The sequence below is a fragment of the Atractosteus spatula genome, chromosome 3 (genome assembly GCF_055471065.1).
Source record: "Atractosteus spatula isolate fAtrSpa1 chromosome 3, fAtrSpa1.hap1, whole genome shotgun sequence".
NCBI lineage: Eukaryota > Metazoa > Chordata > Actinopteri > Semionotiformes > Lepisosteidae > Atractosteus > Atractosteus spatula.
In genome coordinates, this window is record NC_142708.1 from 1,142,627 (window position 1) to 1,155,037 (window position 12,411).

Genomic DNA, 12,411 nt, shown 5'->3' on the forward strand with positions numbered 1-12,411 from the left:
ACAGTACTTTGCTCCAATCATTCCTGTGACTAGTGGGTGATCCACACCCAGGGGATCCTCACTCGATTACGCTGAGTCGGGGAGGCCCTTAGCGATGCCATGACAACAGGAACTGCAAACTCTGCTCAACTCCCCCAGGTCCTGAGGGCACTCCTGTACACGTACCTTCTGCTCCGTGTTTACAGCCCACTGCCCTGGGGCTGCTGCCCGTGAGCTGGAGAGACCTCTGGAGAAGGGAAGGTAACAGCGCCCTGCCAGTCCGCCCGTCCCTTTTGTACCTCTACCGTCAAACCGCTGGTGTCCAGTGCCACCTTCTGGTGTCAAAAGGTCATTGCAACTGAGCTTACAAGCTCCACTTCCAGGGAGAAGGGTGAGTGAGAAGAGAGAGAGGGACTCATACAGCAGAGAGAAATATCTGCATTTCACTGAGCAGAGCAGAAGAGTTTACTGCCATTTGTACACGTACATTGGAGTTCTTCATCACGCTGATCTTTCGGGACATAAACACCACAACAGACAACACCACACAATGTAGACAGCAGGAACAATGAATATGTAGTAGTGAGACAAAAATAAACACGGTAGAGCATGCAAAAACTGTGGAGTGCGGCTGTGTATTGAGTCTGAGGCCCTGCAGTTAGCTGGTGAGGATGCGCACAGCGGTGGGACAGAAGCTGATCTTGAGTCTGGTGGGCCGTGCTTTAACAGTGCCGCTCCCAGAGCACAGGGGGGAGAACAGTCTGTGGCCGGGATGGCTGGAATCCTGAATGATGGATCGGGCTTGATTGCAGACGAGCGTGAGCGTGAGTGTGGAAGTCAGTAGAAGGTGGGGGATGTATCTGGACTTCCTGGAGGCCCGTGTGAAGGGTCAGCTCTCAGGTGGAAGTTTCTCCCAGCAGGGCTCACGAGGGGGTGCAGCCCGGCGCCCTGGGTTGCAGAGCTGACGCAGGAATCTGCATGATGAGAACATTATACTTGAGAATGACACAGAACAAACGGTGAAGAGGAAGCACAGGAGAGCAAACATGGCTTTGAAGCTGAAAGGGGGCCGGTGCGGTGGCTCTGTGGCTCAGGATCTGCGCCTGTGGCTGGAAGGTTGAGGCAGAGGAATCCTACTCCGTTGGGCCCCTGAGCAAGACCCTTAACCCCAGCTGCCCCAGGGGTGCTGTATAAATGGCTGACCCTGTGCTCTGACCCCAAGCTTCTCTCCCGGTCTGTGTGTCTCATGGAGAGCAAGCTGGGGTATGCAAAAAGACAAATTCCTAATGCAAGAAATTGTACATGGCCAATAAAGTGATCTTATTATCTTCTGGACTCAGACCACCACCACAGCACAGACCCACAGCCTCATCCTGGCTGGACCCTTAATCACCAGGGCTGATTAGTGATTGAACTCACCCACTTGCCTGTCCGGACTCTTCTGCATTAGTCCCAGCGGCTCCAGCACACAGGACCTGATGAGTCTTTGGTCAATGAGTTTAGAGTTTGGTCTAGTCTAGAGTTCCTTGCCCCACTCCTGCCCGACAAGCTCTCAGTAGATCATCAATGTCGGACTGACACCCAAAACACCAAGTGATATAAGTGATTAAGATTTAACTTTGTTGCTGTTTGATCGGACTCTTCACCTAGCTCCTGACAACACTAATATCACTCCACGTCTCCTCACTACCTGCCTGGTTGGGAGTCGGATTAAAGTCATTTTAAACGTGCCCAGAAGACAGACGTACACCCTCTTCACACAGGCTGTCAGTTGTCTGAACAGCAATATTATAGTACAGTTGCTTTATTCCTCCCTTCAATGCAGGCAGGAGAGAGGGGAGTAAAAGAGATTTAGTTTGGGCGCACTGAAGTGACTTTTTCCTGTCAACAACCACAGCCTGCAGGTGTTCAATGAAAGGCTTGGCCTCCTTCTCCAGCAGATTAGACGGTGGGATAAATGGGGCACCTTAATCCTAAATGTTTCTCCATTCCATTTACATCTAGGATACTAGCCTGCTGCGTCTGGTGTTAAAAAATCTGTTTGGTGTGGATATTGGGAGTGTGAAAAGGTATAAAAACTTTGGCAGTACAGTACATACAACCTGGCACAGTTTGCCCAGCCAAGCAGTGATAAAGGCAGTGACTTCCACTTCGCTGTCTGCATTCACAGCTTCAGCTTTTCCAGCGTGGGATGTCATCTGGAGAGAAATACCAGGCCATCGTCGGCTTGCTTAGTAACCCCAGATTATTCTCTGGGATCCAGACGAAGGGAGGACTGGCGTGAGGCCGATCCATATTGAAATTAATAAAGTATATCATTGCGGCATCCACATATTGTGAGATCACACGTGAGGATCCACCGGCTCCAAGGCCATGAATGGTGCAGTGAGACCTGATCGCGCTTGCTAGAAGCTCAGCTGCCAGGACCAGAAGCAGAGGAGACAAGGGACCAACCTGTCCAGGTGCTCCTGACAAGGTGGCACACCTGAGTCGGTCTGAACTGCTGCAACTGGACATTGGTGTATCGTGGCAAACGGATCATATTGAAGAATTTAGAGCCGAAGTTCATCCTTTGCAGAACAGGGATGGAGTAAAACAATCCCACTCGTCAAAAACGTCTTCTACTCCAACTGGAAAGCTCCAACTGGGAAGCCAACTTGTTTAGCACCGAATATAACATTTGAACTCTTCAATCTTGTAGTGTCTGGATTCAAGGACTGATTACCCTCTCCCCACTGAAGACAAACGTGACCCAGATAACTAAAGAATAAAGAATCATGATTCACCTGGAAGTTTCAGTGTGGAGTGAAAGCTGGTGAAGACTGCGAACTGGAGGTGACAGATAACTGGGCTGAACTCTGAAGTGCCAGGTGACTAATGAAGAAGGAGTGTATTGTCAGAGAGAGTGAAGTGTGGGGTCTCCTCACAGGACTAGGATTGCACTAAATGGGACAAAAACCACATAAAAGCCCTGCACACAGAGTTCTCTAAAAACAGAGAAAACACCTAATGACCAATTTAGGACAATAGTAGTTCAGGTGGGGAGCTGCGTCAGCATGCGTAGGCTGCAAAGGAACAAGTAATAGGTTTATTCCATGCTGAAAAAAAGAAGAAAGAGAACACAACATTTTGGCCGTGGAGCTGAAGAAGGCTCCACGGCCGAAATTTAGGACAATGGCCATTGTTAATGAATTGACATAAAAACAATAAAATATTGGTTACACCTAAAAACCTGACCTGAGCTCCTACCACCACAGGCCCTGCTGAGCACAGAAAAGATCCCCTCAGCCAGCTGGTCCTGAAGCTCACTGACACTCACTACCCTTATGACAGTACAACAGAAACAATATAAATCAAAATCAACCAAAACACAGCACAAACCAGACAACACTACCTTAACACACACACAACACAGACTGGAATGCTACAGGACTGTACAGACTGTAACAGACAATACACGCCAGCAGAATGTATGACCAAGCTAAATAACAGCAAACAGAAACAGACCCTGACGAAGTACAAGCTCAGTGACCACAGCCTGACCATAGAAACTGGGCGACACAGGCAGACCTGGCTGCCGAGAGAGGACAGGCTGTGCTCCCACTGCCAGCGAGTAGAAATAGAGACAGAGGTGCACTTACTACTGCACTGTGACAGATACTCTGGGATTAGAGAAACGTGCTTCCCCAAATTTACTAATCTTAATCCCAGAATTCCCACATCTGCCAGAATCACAACAGCTCCCAATCCTACTGGGAGAAGGAGGAGGGAACTCAGTGGAACTGGCAGCAAAGTGGAGTGAAAGGTGCTTTTTAATAACTGAACAAAAACTTGGGATGTAATTAGCATGCATTTAGAGTAAGTGACCTCTGTACCATTCCTCTGGATTACAGGGCTGGTCATCCGTGTCTCTTCTCCGGGTCGTCTGCCTGCAATGTCTCCAGTCTACCACCAGAGGGCAGCAAACTGCGCTGGACAGTCCCTGCAGTCTGAGCCACGCTCACGCAGTCCAGTCAGCTCCCACCCTGCCCAGCACACAGGTCGCTGGTCTTCTCCCCTCAGGCCACGCTGGAGGTCCTGAGGGGCCACGAGGGACTCAGCCCCGCCGTGCTCAGCACTTGACGTCACGCAGACCGGCTCTCCTTTGAGTGAAACACACCTGGCCCTCATCACCTGCCAGCAGGCAGAAACAGTCCAGACACTGCATGGCATCATTGTGGACTTTCTGAACTGAGAAAATGAGATAACGAGGACTGTCTGGGGACCATTTTCAGTTCACCCACTATGAGTTCACGTACTGTATGTGACTGCATGTTGGCTATTGCACAGACTGGACTCTGCAGTTTCTCCCTAATTCCCTGAAGCTGTGTGCAGTGGGGCTGCTGGTGCAGAATGGCCGCTGTGTGTCTCCCAGGTGGGGCTGCTGGTGCAGAATGGCCGCTGTGTGTCTCCCAGGTGGGGCTGCTGGTGTAGAATGGCCTCTGTGTGTCTCCCAGGTGGGGCTGCTGGTGCAGAATGATCCCTGTGTGTCTCCCAGGTGGGGCTGCTGGTGCAGAATGGCCGCTGTGTGTCTCCCAGGTGGGGCTGCTGGTGCAGAATGATCCCTGTGTGTCTCCCAGGTGGGGCTGCTGGTGCAGAATGGCCGCTGTGTGTCTCCCAGGTGGGGCTGCTGGTGCAGAATGATCCCTGTGTGTCTCCCAGGTGGGGCTGCTGGTGCAGAATGGCCACTGTAACTCCCAGGTGGGGCTGCTGGTGCAGAATGATCCCTGTGTGTCTCCCAGGTGGGGCTGCTGGTGCAGAATGATCCCTGTGTGTCTCCCAGGTGGGGCTGCTGGTGCAGAATGATCCCTGTGTGTCTCCCAGGTGGGGCTGCTGGTGCAGAATGGCCTCTGTGTGTCTCCCAGGTGGGGCTGCTGGTGCAGAATGATCCCTGTGTGTCTCCCAGGTGGGGCTGCTGGTGCAGAATGGCCTCTGTGTGTCTCCCAGGTGGGGCTGCTGGTGCAGAATGGCCACAGTGTGTCTCACCCTCTGAAGCGCAGTCCCTCCTGTATGAAACTTGCGCTGGGACTCGTTGGGACGGAGGGAACTCCGTGTACCTTTTTTTTGTCGTCGCTCAGCGGCTCATTCCTCATATTTCCCAGCAGGGGGCGCCGGTGTTCCGCAGCGGCTCGGCGGAGGAGGGGCCGGGGATCCACTGGCCCCCATTCCCGACACAGGGACGCAACATGGCGGAGTAGGAGCTGCGACTGGCTTTCCCGGATACAGCAAGCAGGAATTACAATCACACGCAGAACAGGACAGAAGCCCGCGGCGGCCGGAGACTGGACTCCCGGGGTTGAGGCACCGTTAGAGCCCCCCAGCTCGCCCCCGTGGTGTGCGGCGTGATCCCCGACCCTGGGGTGTGGAGAGAGGGGCTGGGGAGAGAGGAGCGATCCGGGGGAAGAGCAGGGAAGCCAGCCTGAATTTCTGGGGCGAGAGCGGTAAGTTGCGTGTTTCTTTTTAAAAACCAAACCCCAATATGATCCTGCTCGGTGGTTTGGCTTCTCTCCGGGACTCGGTGACGCGCAGGGCGAGAGCGGGTTTATGTAACTCCGGTCCTTGCGCGCAGGGAACGCACCCAATTCTGTTGTCTGGAGAATCACATTCCCGGTATTAGCTGGGAGGCAGGGAGGGAGGCTGAGAGAGAGGGAGGGAGGGCCGGAGGTGGGCTCCCCCAGCGGCTCCGCAGCGCGGACACACTGTAACCAGACCGGCGCTGGAGACCTGCGGCGAGCACAGCGGCGCTTTGTTATCGCCGAGGAGGAGGAGGGGGAGGCGACTGGCGAGCAGAGGGATGGAAGCGTGCGTGGGGAGGGTCGCGAGGAGAAAGATGGAAGCGTGCGTGGGGAGGGTCGCGAGCTGTGGGGTCGGGGGGAAAGGAAGGGGTTCAGCTCTCTTCCCCCGGACAGTTCTCGCCCCCCGCCCTCCTCTCACTCCCCTGTGGTTCCCGGGCCCGGGCAGGCAGAGTCGGACCCTGATGCCGCCGCAGAGCTCGCAGCAGATGAATATTCTCGCCCGCAACCCGATCTCGATGTCGCGTCGCGCGTGTAGCAATGGCGGTGTTGACACAACACGGCTGGCGGGGGCAGAGGCATGCGGGCCGCTGTCTCCCCGTCTCCCGGCCGGGCCGGGCCGGGCCGCCAGGCTGCGCGCACCGCTTGCGAGAGCAGCCTGTGTGCAGCGCTCTGTCCTGTCAGAGGATTGCTCTTGCGCCTCAGTAGTGACGGGGGTGTGGGCTGTCACCTGGAGTGGAGGGAGTCTTGGGCAGCAGACCCCTGCTGGCCAGTGCTGTGATCCAGCTGCTGTGAGGTGGCCCCGTGCGCTGTCTCTGGGGGTCTGTCCCAGTGCCTGAGGACACAGTGGCCTCGCGAGTTCCTGAACCCGACAGAGCAACGCAGGGGCTCATCGGCCCGGAACCCCGCAGTGCCACCCTTCACTCTCCTGGGCCCTGAAGCACACAGGGCGACCCCTCTGGTCTGTCCAGTACCCCTCGCTCGACGGCCGTGAGTGGGAGAGCTGCGCTGCTGTGCAGGAAACGCCTTGGGGAATCCCGCCTGACTCCTGGCGCTCCGCAGCCCCTCTCCTGCAGCTGTCGGAGCCCTGTTGACCTTCACCCAGCATCTGAGGAGGTCAGCTCCTCAGCCTCCATCCCACCTGGTCAGCTCATCCCCTCTGCCTGGGCCGTGCTGGGATCTGGTCTGGTCAGCTCGTCCGCTCTGCACACAGTGCTGGGATCTGGTCTGGTCAGCTTTTCCCCTCTGCCAGGGCAGTGCTGGGATCTGGTCTGGTCAGCTCGTCCCCTCTTCCTTGGCCGTGCTGGGATCTGGTCCGGTCAGCTCGTCCGCTCTGCACACAGTGCTGGGATCTGGTCTGGTCAGCTCGTCCGCTCTGCCTGGGCTGTGCTGGGATTGGCTCACCCCAGTCCTGTACAGTCTGCGCCTCAGTGTGGGGCTTTAGGGCGAAGAGCTGTGCAGAAGCTCAAGGCGCCATTGAGAACAAGGCCACAGGCTGTGGCGTGCGTGGAGCAGTGTGCTCGGACCAGAGCCCAGCCGAGGAGGACCAGGAGTCTCCCCTCCTGCGCCCGTGAGGAGCGGGGCTGGGTGCAGTCCTGCCGCACCAGAGAGACTGACTGACTGCAAGGTGTGTTTGTGAGCCAGCTCTTAGGACCACAGGAGTTGAAGGATTGCCCCCGGCTCTCGGATTTATAAAGCACTGAGAAAGGAGCCGTTCGGCCCATCTGGCCTGTGCAGCAGGATGTCATCCAGCCATTTCTTGAAGGATGTCAGAGAATCATCTCCAGCAGCAGGGTTGGGTAACTTGTTCCAGACTCCCACCACTCTTTGACTACAGAAGTGCACAAGACTGCTGCCTCTAGTGTAATTTAATCTGTGATTCCATGCAGGGCCTGATGCAGCAGGATGATGCTTATTCTCAGCGGCCTTACATCCTGGTTTTAATTTAGCAATGGCTGTGCACAGCTGCCCAGCTGCGCAGACCTCCTGAAGATTGTGAGAGCTGAGCAGTGTGTCTGTGTCTGTAAGAGTGCTGGTCTGTTATGACAAAACCTTGCTACTGGTGCAAGACCAGCAATTAGTAATCAGACCTGTAATTAAGGGCTTTGTTGTGTGCAGCAGGAAGTCACAGCACTGAGATGAGCTTGTGCTGATGAGAGTGGAAAATACTGGTGGACTGTGGTATGGAAGCAGGCAGAGCTGACATTCTCAGACCCGGACCCTGTTCTCGAGTGGCACTAGAACGAAACTGGACGTCGGGGGCTCTGTTCTCGAGCGGCGCTGGACGTCGGGGGCTCTGTTTTTTTAAGTTTTAACTTAAGTCACTATTGACTGTGTGAGATAGCTTGTATTGCAAAAGTGACTTCGTTAAAGGAAGAGTTTCAAAACTCCATCCGACACAGAGCAGAGATCTGTATCTCTGTGTTTCGTCAGTAAGACAGAATTGCCCAGCCTCCTCCTGGCAGGGCCCCAGTGGGGTATCACTCCTCCTGGTACCCCACTCCTCCTGAGAGGGTATCACTCCTCCTGGCAGGGCCCCAGTGGGGTATCACTCCTCCTGGTACCCCACTCCTCCTGAGAGGGTATCACTCCTCCTGGCATGGCCCCAGTGGGGTATCACTCCTCCTGGTACCCCACTCCTCCTGAGAGGGTATCACTCCTCCTGGCATGGCCCCAGTGGGGTATCACTCCTCCTGGTACCCTACTCCTCCTGAGAGGGTATCACTCCTCCTAGCAGTGCCCACAGTGAGGCTCAGAGTGACTCCCCAGTCCTGCAGGGGGTCCCCTCCTGTGTGTGAAATCCATTGGCTATTGTTCTCTGCAGGTCCTGGTTCACTGTTACTGAGCACCAGGTCACACCTACTGCAGCACACTGAGCAGGAGCAAAGGAGGAACGACTGGTGAGACCCGTTAGCTGAACTAGCCAGTGTAGTTTATCCCAGCTTGCTCCAGACACCCACAACCCTTTGTGTAAAGCAGTGCCAGTTCTCAGTTTAAAATGATCCTCCAAGTAGTTTTCAGTTGTTGGAGTTTCACTGCTGGTTCTGAGGACACCTGCAGGACGGACTTCAGTGCCTTTGCGGTCCCCTCTTGGTTTGCTCTGTTCAAGACTAGAAAGGCCCAGTCCTTCAGCCTGGCACTGCGGGGCCTGAAGCTCAGGAATGTGTGTGGTTGTGGAGCTGCAGTGTCTTTCCGGCAGGCTCTGTCTCTGGTCAGGATTCTGACACCTGAGGCTTTTTCCTGCTCGAATGTTTTGCCATCAGTGAAGAAGGGTCATTCACAGTGGACGGTGAGGGCGTGAAGGAATGGTCACAGGACTGGACCAGCGCTCGGCCACAGTGCGGCTGGACTGGGCCCGGACGTGTCCGGCGCTGGGGGACTGGACCGGCGCTCGGCAGCAGTGGGACTGGACTGGGCCCGGACGTGTCCGGCGCTGTCTGGACTGGACCGGCGCTCGGCAGCAGTGGGACTGGACTGGGCCCAGACGTGTCCGGCGCTGGGGGACTGGACTGGTGCTCGACCACAGCGGGACTGGACGAGAGATGCTGGGATGAGAGAGTGGGCTTCAGGACTCTCACACCTACTGTGTGTCCTAACAAGCTGGGGCGAGGGGCTATTTCTGGGCAGCAGCGTGGAGAACAGGGCAGCCAGACAGGAAGAAATGTTCTCTCTCATCCCTGCTGACTGCAGGCCAGGAATAAGAGACAGTACAGAGAGACACTGGACAGTCCAGTATGATCAGGGAGAGACACTGGACAGTCCAGTATGATCAGGAATAAGAGACAGTACAGAGAAACACTGGACAGTCCAGTATGATCAGGGAGAAGAGACAGTACAGAGAGACACTGGACAGTCCAGTATGATCAGGGAGAGACACTGGACAGTCCAGTATGATCAGGAATAAGAGACAGTACAGAGAAACACTGGACAGTCCAGTATGATCAGGGAGAAGAGACAGTACAGAGAGACACTGGACAGTCCAGTATGATCAGGGAGAGACACTGGACAGTCCAGTATGATCAGGGAGAAGAGACAGTACAGAGAGACACTGGACAGTCCAGTATGATCAGGGAGAAGAGACAGTACAGAGAAACACTGGACAGTCCAGTATGATCAGGGAGAAGAGACAGTACAGAGAAACACTGGACAGTCCAGTATGATCAGGGAGAAGAGACAGTACAGAGAGACACTGGACAGTCCAGTATGATCAGGGAGAAGAGACAGTACAGAGAAACACTGGACAGTCCAGTATGATCAGGGAGAAACACTGGACAGTCCAGTATGACCAGGGAGAAGAGACAGTACAGAGAAACACTGGACAGTCCAGTATGATCAGGGAGAAGAGACAGTACAGAGAGACACTGGACAGTCCAGTATGATCAGGGAGAGACACTGGACAGTCCAGTATGATCAGGGAGAAGAGACAGTACAGAGAGACACTGGACAGTCCAGTATGATCAGGGAGAAGAGACAGTACAGAGAGACACTGGACAGTCCAGTATGATCAGGGAGAAGAGACAGTACAGAGAAACACTGGACAGTCCAGTATGATCAGGGAGAAGAGACAGTACAGAGAAACACTGGACAGTCCAGTATGATCAGGGAGAAGAGACAGTACAGAGAGAGAAACTGGACAGTCCAGTATGATCAGGGAGAGACACTGGACAGTCCCTTCTCAGGAAAGACTGCATGTTCTCTTCTGCTCAAGGGTCTTACTACCCTTGGCTCACAGTGTTATTACAGTGTTGCCAAAGCACATAAAATCAATACAACATCTGTATACTTTTATAATGCAAATACATTCAATTCAATTTATTTTTATATAGCGCCTTTCACAACAAGGTTTCCCCAAGGCGCTTAACAAAGCGAGTGACCATACATGTTGTCAATACAGAACAGAAAAGACAACAGAGGAGAGGAACCAAAAACTCCTCAGTAAGGAGAAAAAAAACCTCTAGGGGTCCAAGGTCAACCGGCTGCCCAACCCCTCTGGGCATGCTAACATTATACATTAAAAAAAGGAAATAAATGAATGAGGGTATTAATCCATCCATCATGTCTTCTGTATGTCAGTACTCCATGCAGATCTCTGTAGACCTGCAGAATCCTCCTAAATGAAAGCTATGTCCACGATCCCCCTCTTGGATCCATGGCAGTGATGCAGCATCCAACTCACATGGTCCCAAGTCCAGCACCATCCGGACATGTGGGGAGGAGAATAGGATCGTCTGGTCAGAACAGATGTATCTACCTGGTGGGCCAACACAGAGACACACAATGGCATGGACAGCAGCACCAGCAGCCATGGTTGCAGCAGGCTATGATGTAAGGTGTGAGTAGGCTAGGCTGAAGTAATAGGTCTTCAGTCTGGATTTGAATACTGAGATTGACTCGGCATTCCGAACATGGGGTGGGAGACTGTTCCATACACTAGTGCCCTGTAGCTAAAGGCTTTACTGCCAACTGTTTTTATATTAATGCGTGGAATATGAAGAAGACCTGCGTTCTGTGATCTAAGCAGGCGATTTGGATAGTATACATTAATAAGTTCCATTAGATAGGCAGGTGCCTGACCTCTGAGAGCCTTGTAAGTAGAAGGATTTTGAATTCCGCCCTGTACCTGACAGGAAGCCAATGAAGAGAGCTAAGTATGGGGGTTATATGGTCATACTCTCTGCTCCTAGCAACAATTGTATTCTGCATTCTGAATTCGCTGTAAGGTGTTCAGAGTGATGGGTGCTCCCTGATAGTAGGGCATTGCAGTAGTCTAACCTGCTGTATATAAGAGCATGTATTAATTTCTCTATCTCGAGTGGAGAGAAACTACCTTAGTTTTGCAATATTTCTTAACTGTAGGAAGCATGTTTTTGATATTGTTTTAACATGAGAGTTAAATGAGAGCCTTGTGCCTAGTATGACGCCAAGGTTACGTGCTGAGTCTTTGAGGCAAATTCTTAAATCCTCTCAGTTAAGTGCCAAAGTTATAGTAGTCCTATCAGTATTGTTGCCTCCAAACAACAGAACCTCAGTTTTATCAGAGTTGAGTAACAAAAAGTTTTCACACATCCAAGTCTTTACTTCATTAATGCAGTTAACTACAGTGATAATAGAAGAGTTGTCGTTAGGTGTAAACGAAATGTATATTTGAGTGTCATCAGCATATGAATGAAAGCTAGCACATCATAGATTATTAATGGGCCATATACAATTTCTTGCATTAGGAATGTCTTTTCGCATACCCCAGCTTGCCCTCCATGAGACACACAGACAGGGAGAGAGAAGCTTGGGGTCAAAGCGCAGGGTCAGTCATTCATAAGGCACCCCTGGAGCAGTTTGGGTGAAGGGCCTTGCTCAGGGGCCCAATGGAGTGGGATTCCTCTGCCAGCCGTGGGATTTGAACCGGCAAACTTCCAGCCACAGGTGCAGATCCTGAGCCACAGAGCCACCGCACCGCCCTGTGTAAATAGCATATTTACATCTAACATACAACATATTGAACATTATTGAGAGACAGGCTTACTGTTCCTCAGACTGGGACAGGAGATAACACACCATATTATTATTATTGAGAGACAGGCTCACTGTCTGTTCCTCAGGCTGGGACAGGAGATCACACACTGTATTATTATTATTGAGAGACAGGCTCACTGTCTGTTCCTCAGGCTGGGACAGGAGATAACACACCGTATTATTATTATTGAGAGACAGGCTCACTGTCTGTTCCTCAGGCTGGGACAGGAGATCACACACTGTATTATTATTATTGAGAGACAGGCTTACTGTCTGTTCCTCAGGCTAGGACAGGAGATCACACACTGTATTATTATTATTGAGAGACAGGCTCACTGTCTGTTCCTCAGGCTGGGACAGGAGATCAAAT

The 12,411-nt window shown here is 52.8% G+C and overlaps 1 protein-coding gene across 2 annotated transcripts in view; it reads left to right on the forward strand.

The window, feature by feature from the left end:
* The first annotated feature begins 5,085 nt into the window (after positions 1-5,085).
* ptpra (protein tyrosine phosphatase receptor type A) overlaps positions 5,086-12,411 on the forward strand; it is a 43,571-nt gene continuing 36,245 nt past the window's right edge. The window contains exon 1 of one of the 2 annotated variants that reach the window (XM_088911615.1): positions 5,086-5,459. The gene's annotated coding sequence lies outside the window, so the exon portion shown is untranslated. The remainder of the gene's footprint in view (positions 5,460-12,411) is intronic. The other variant, XM_088911617.1, reaches the window with a different exon arrangement.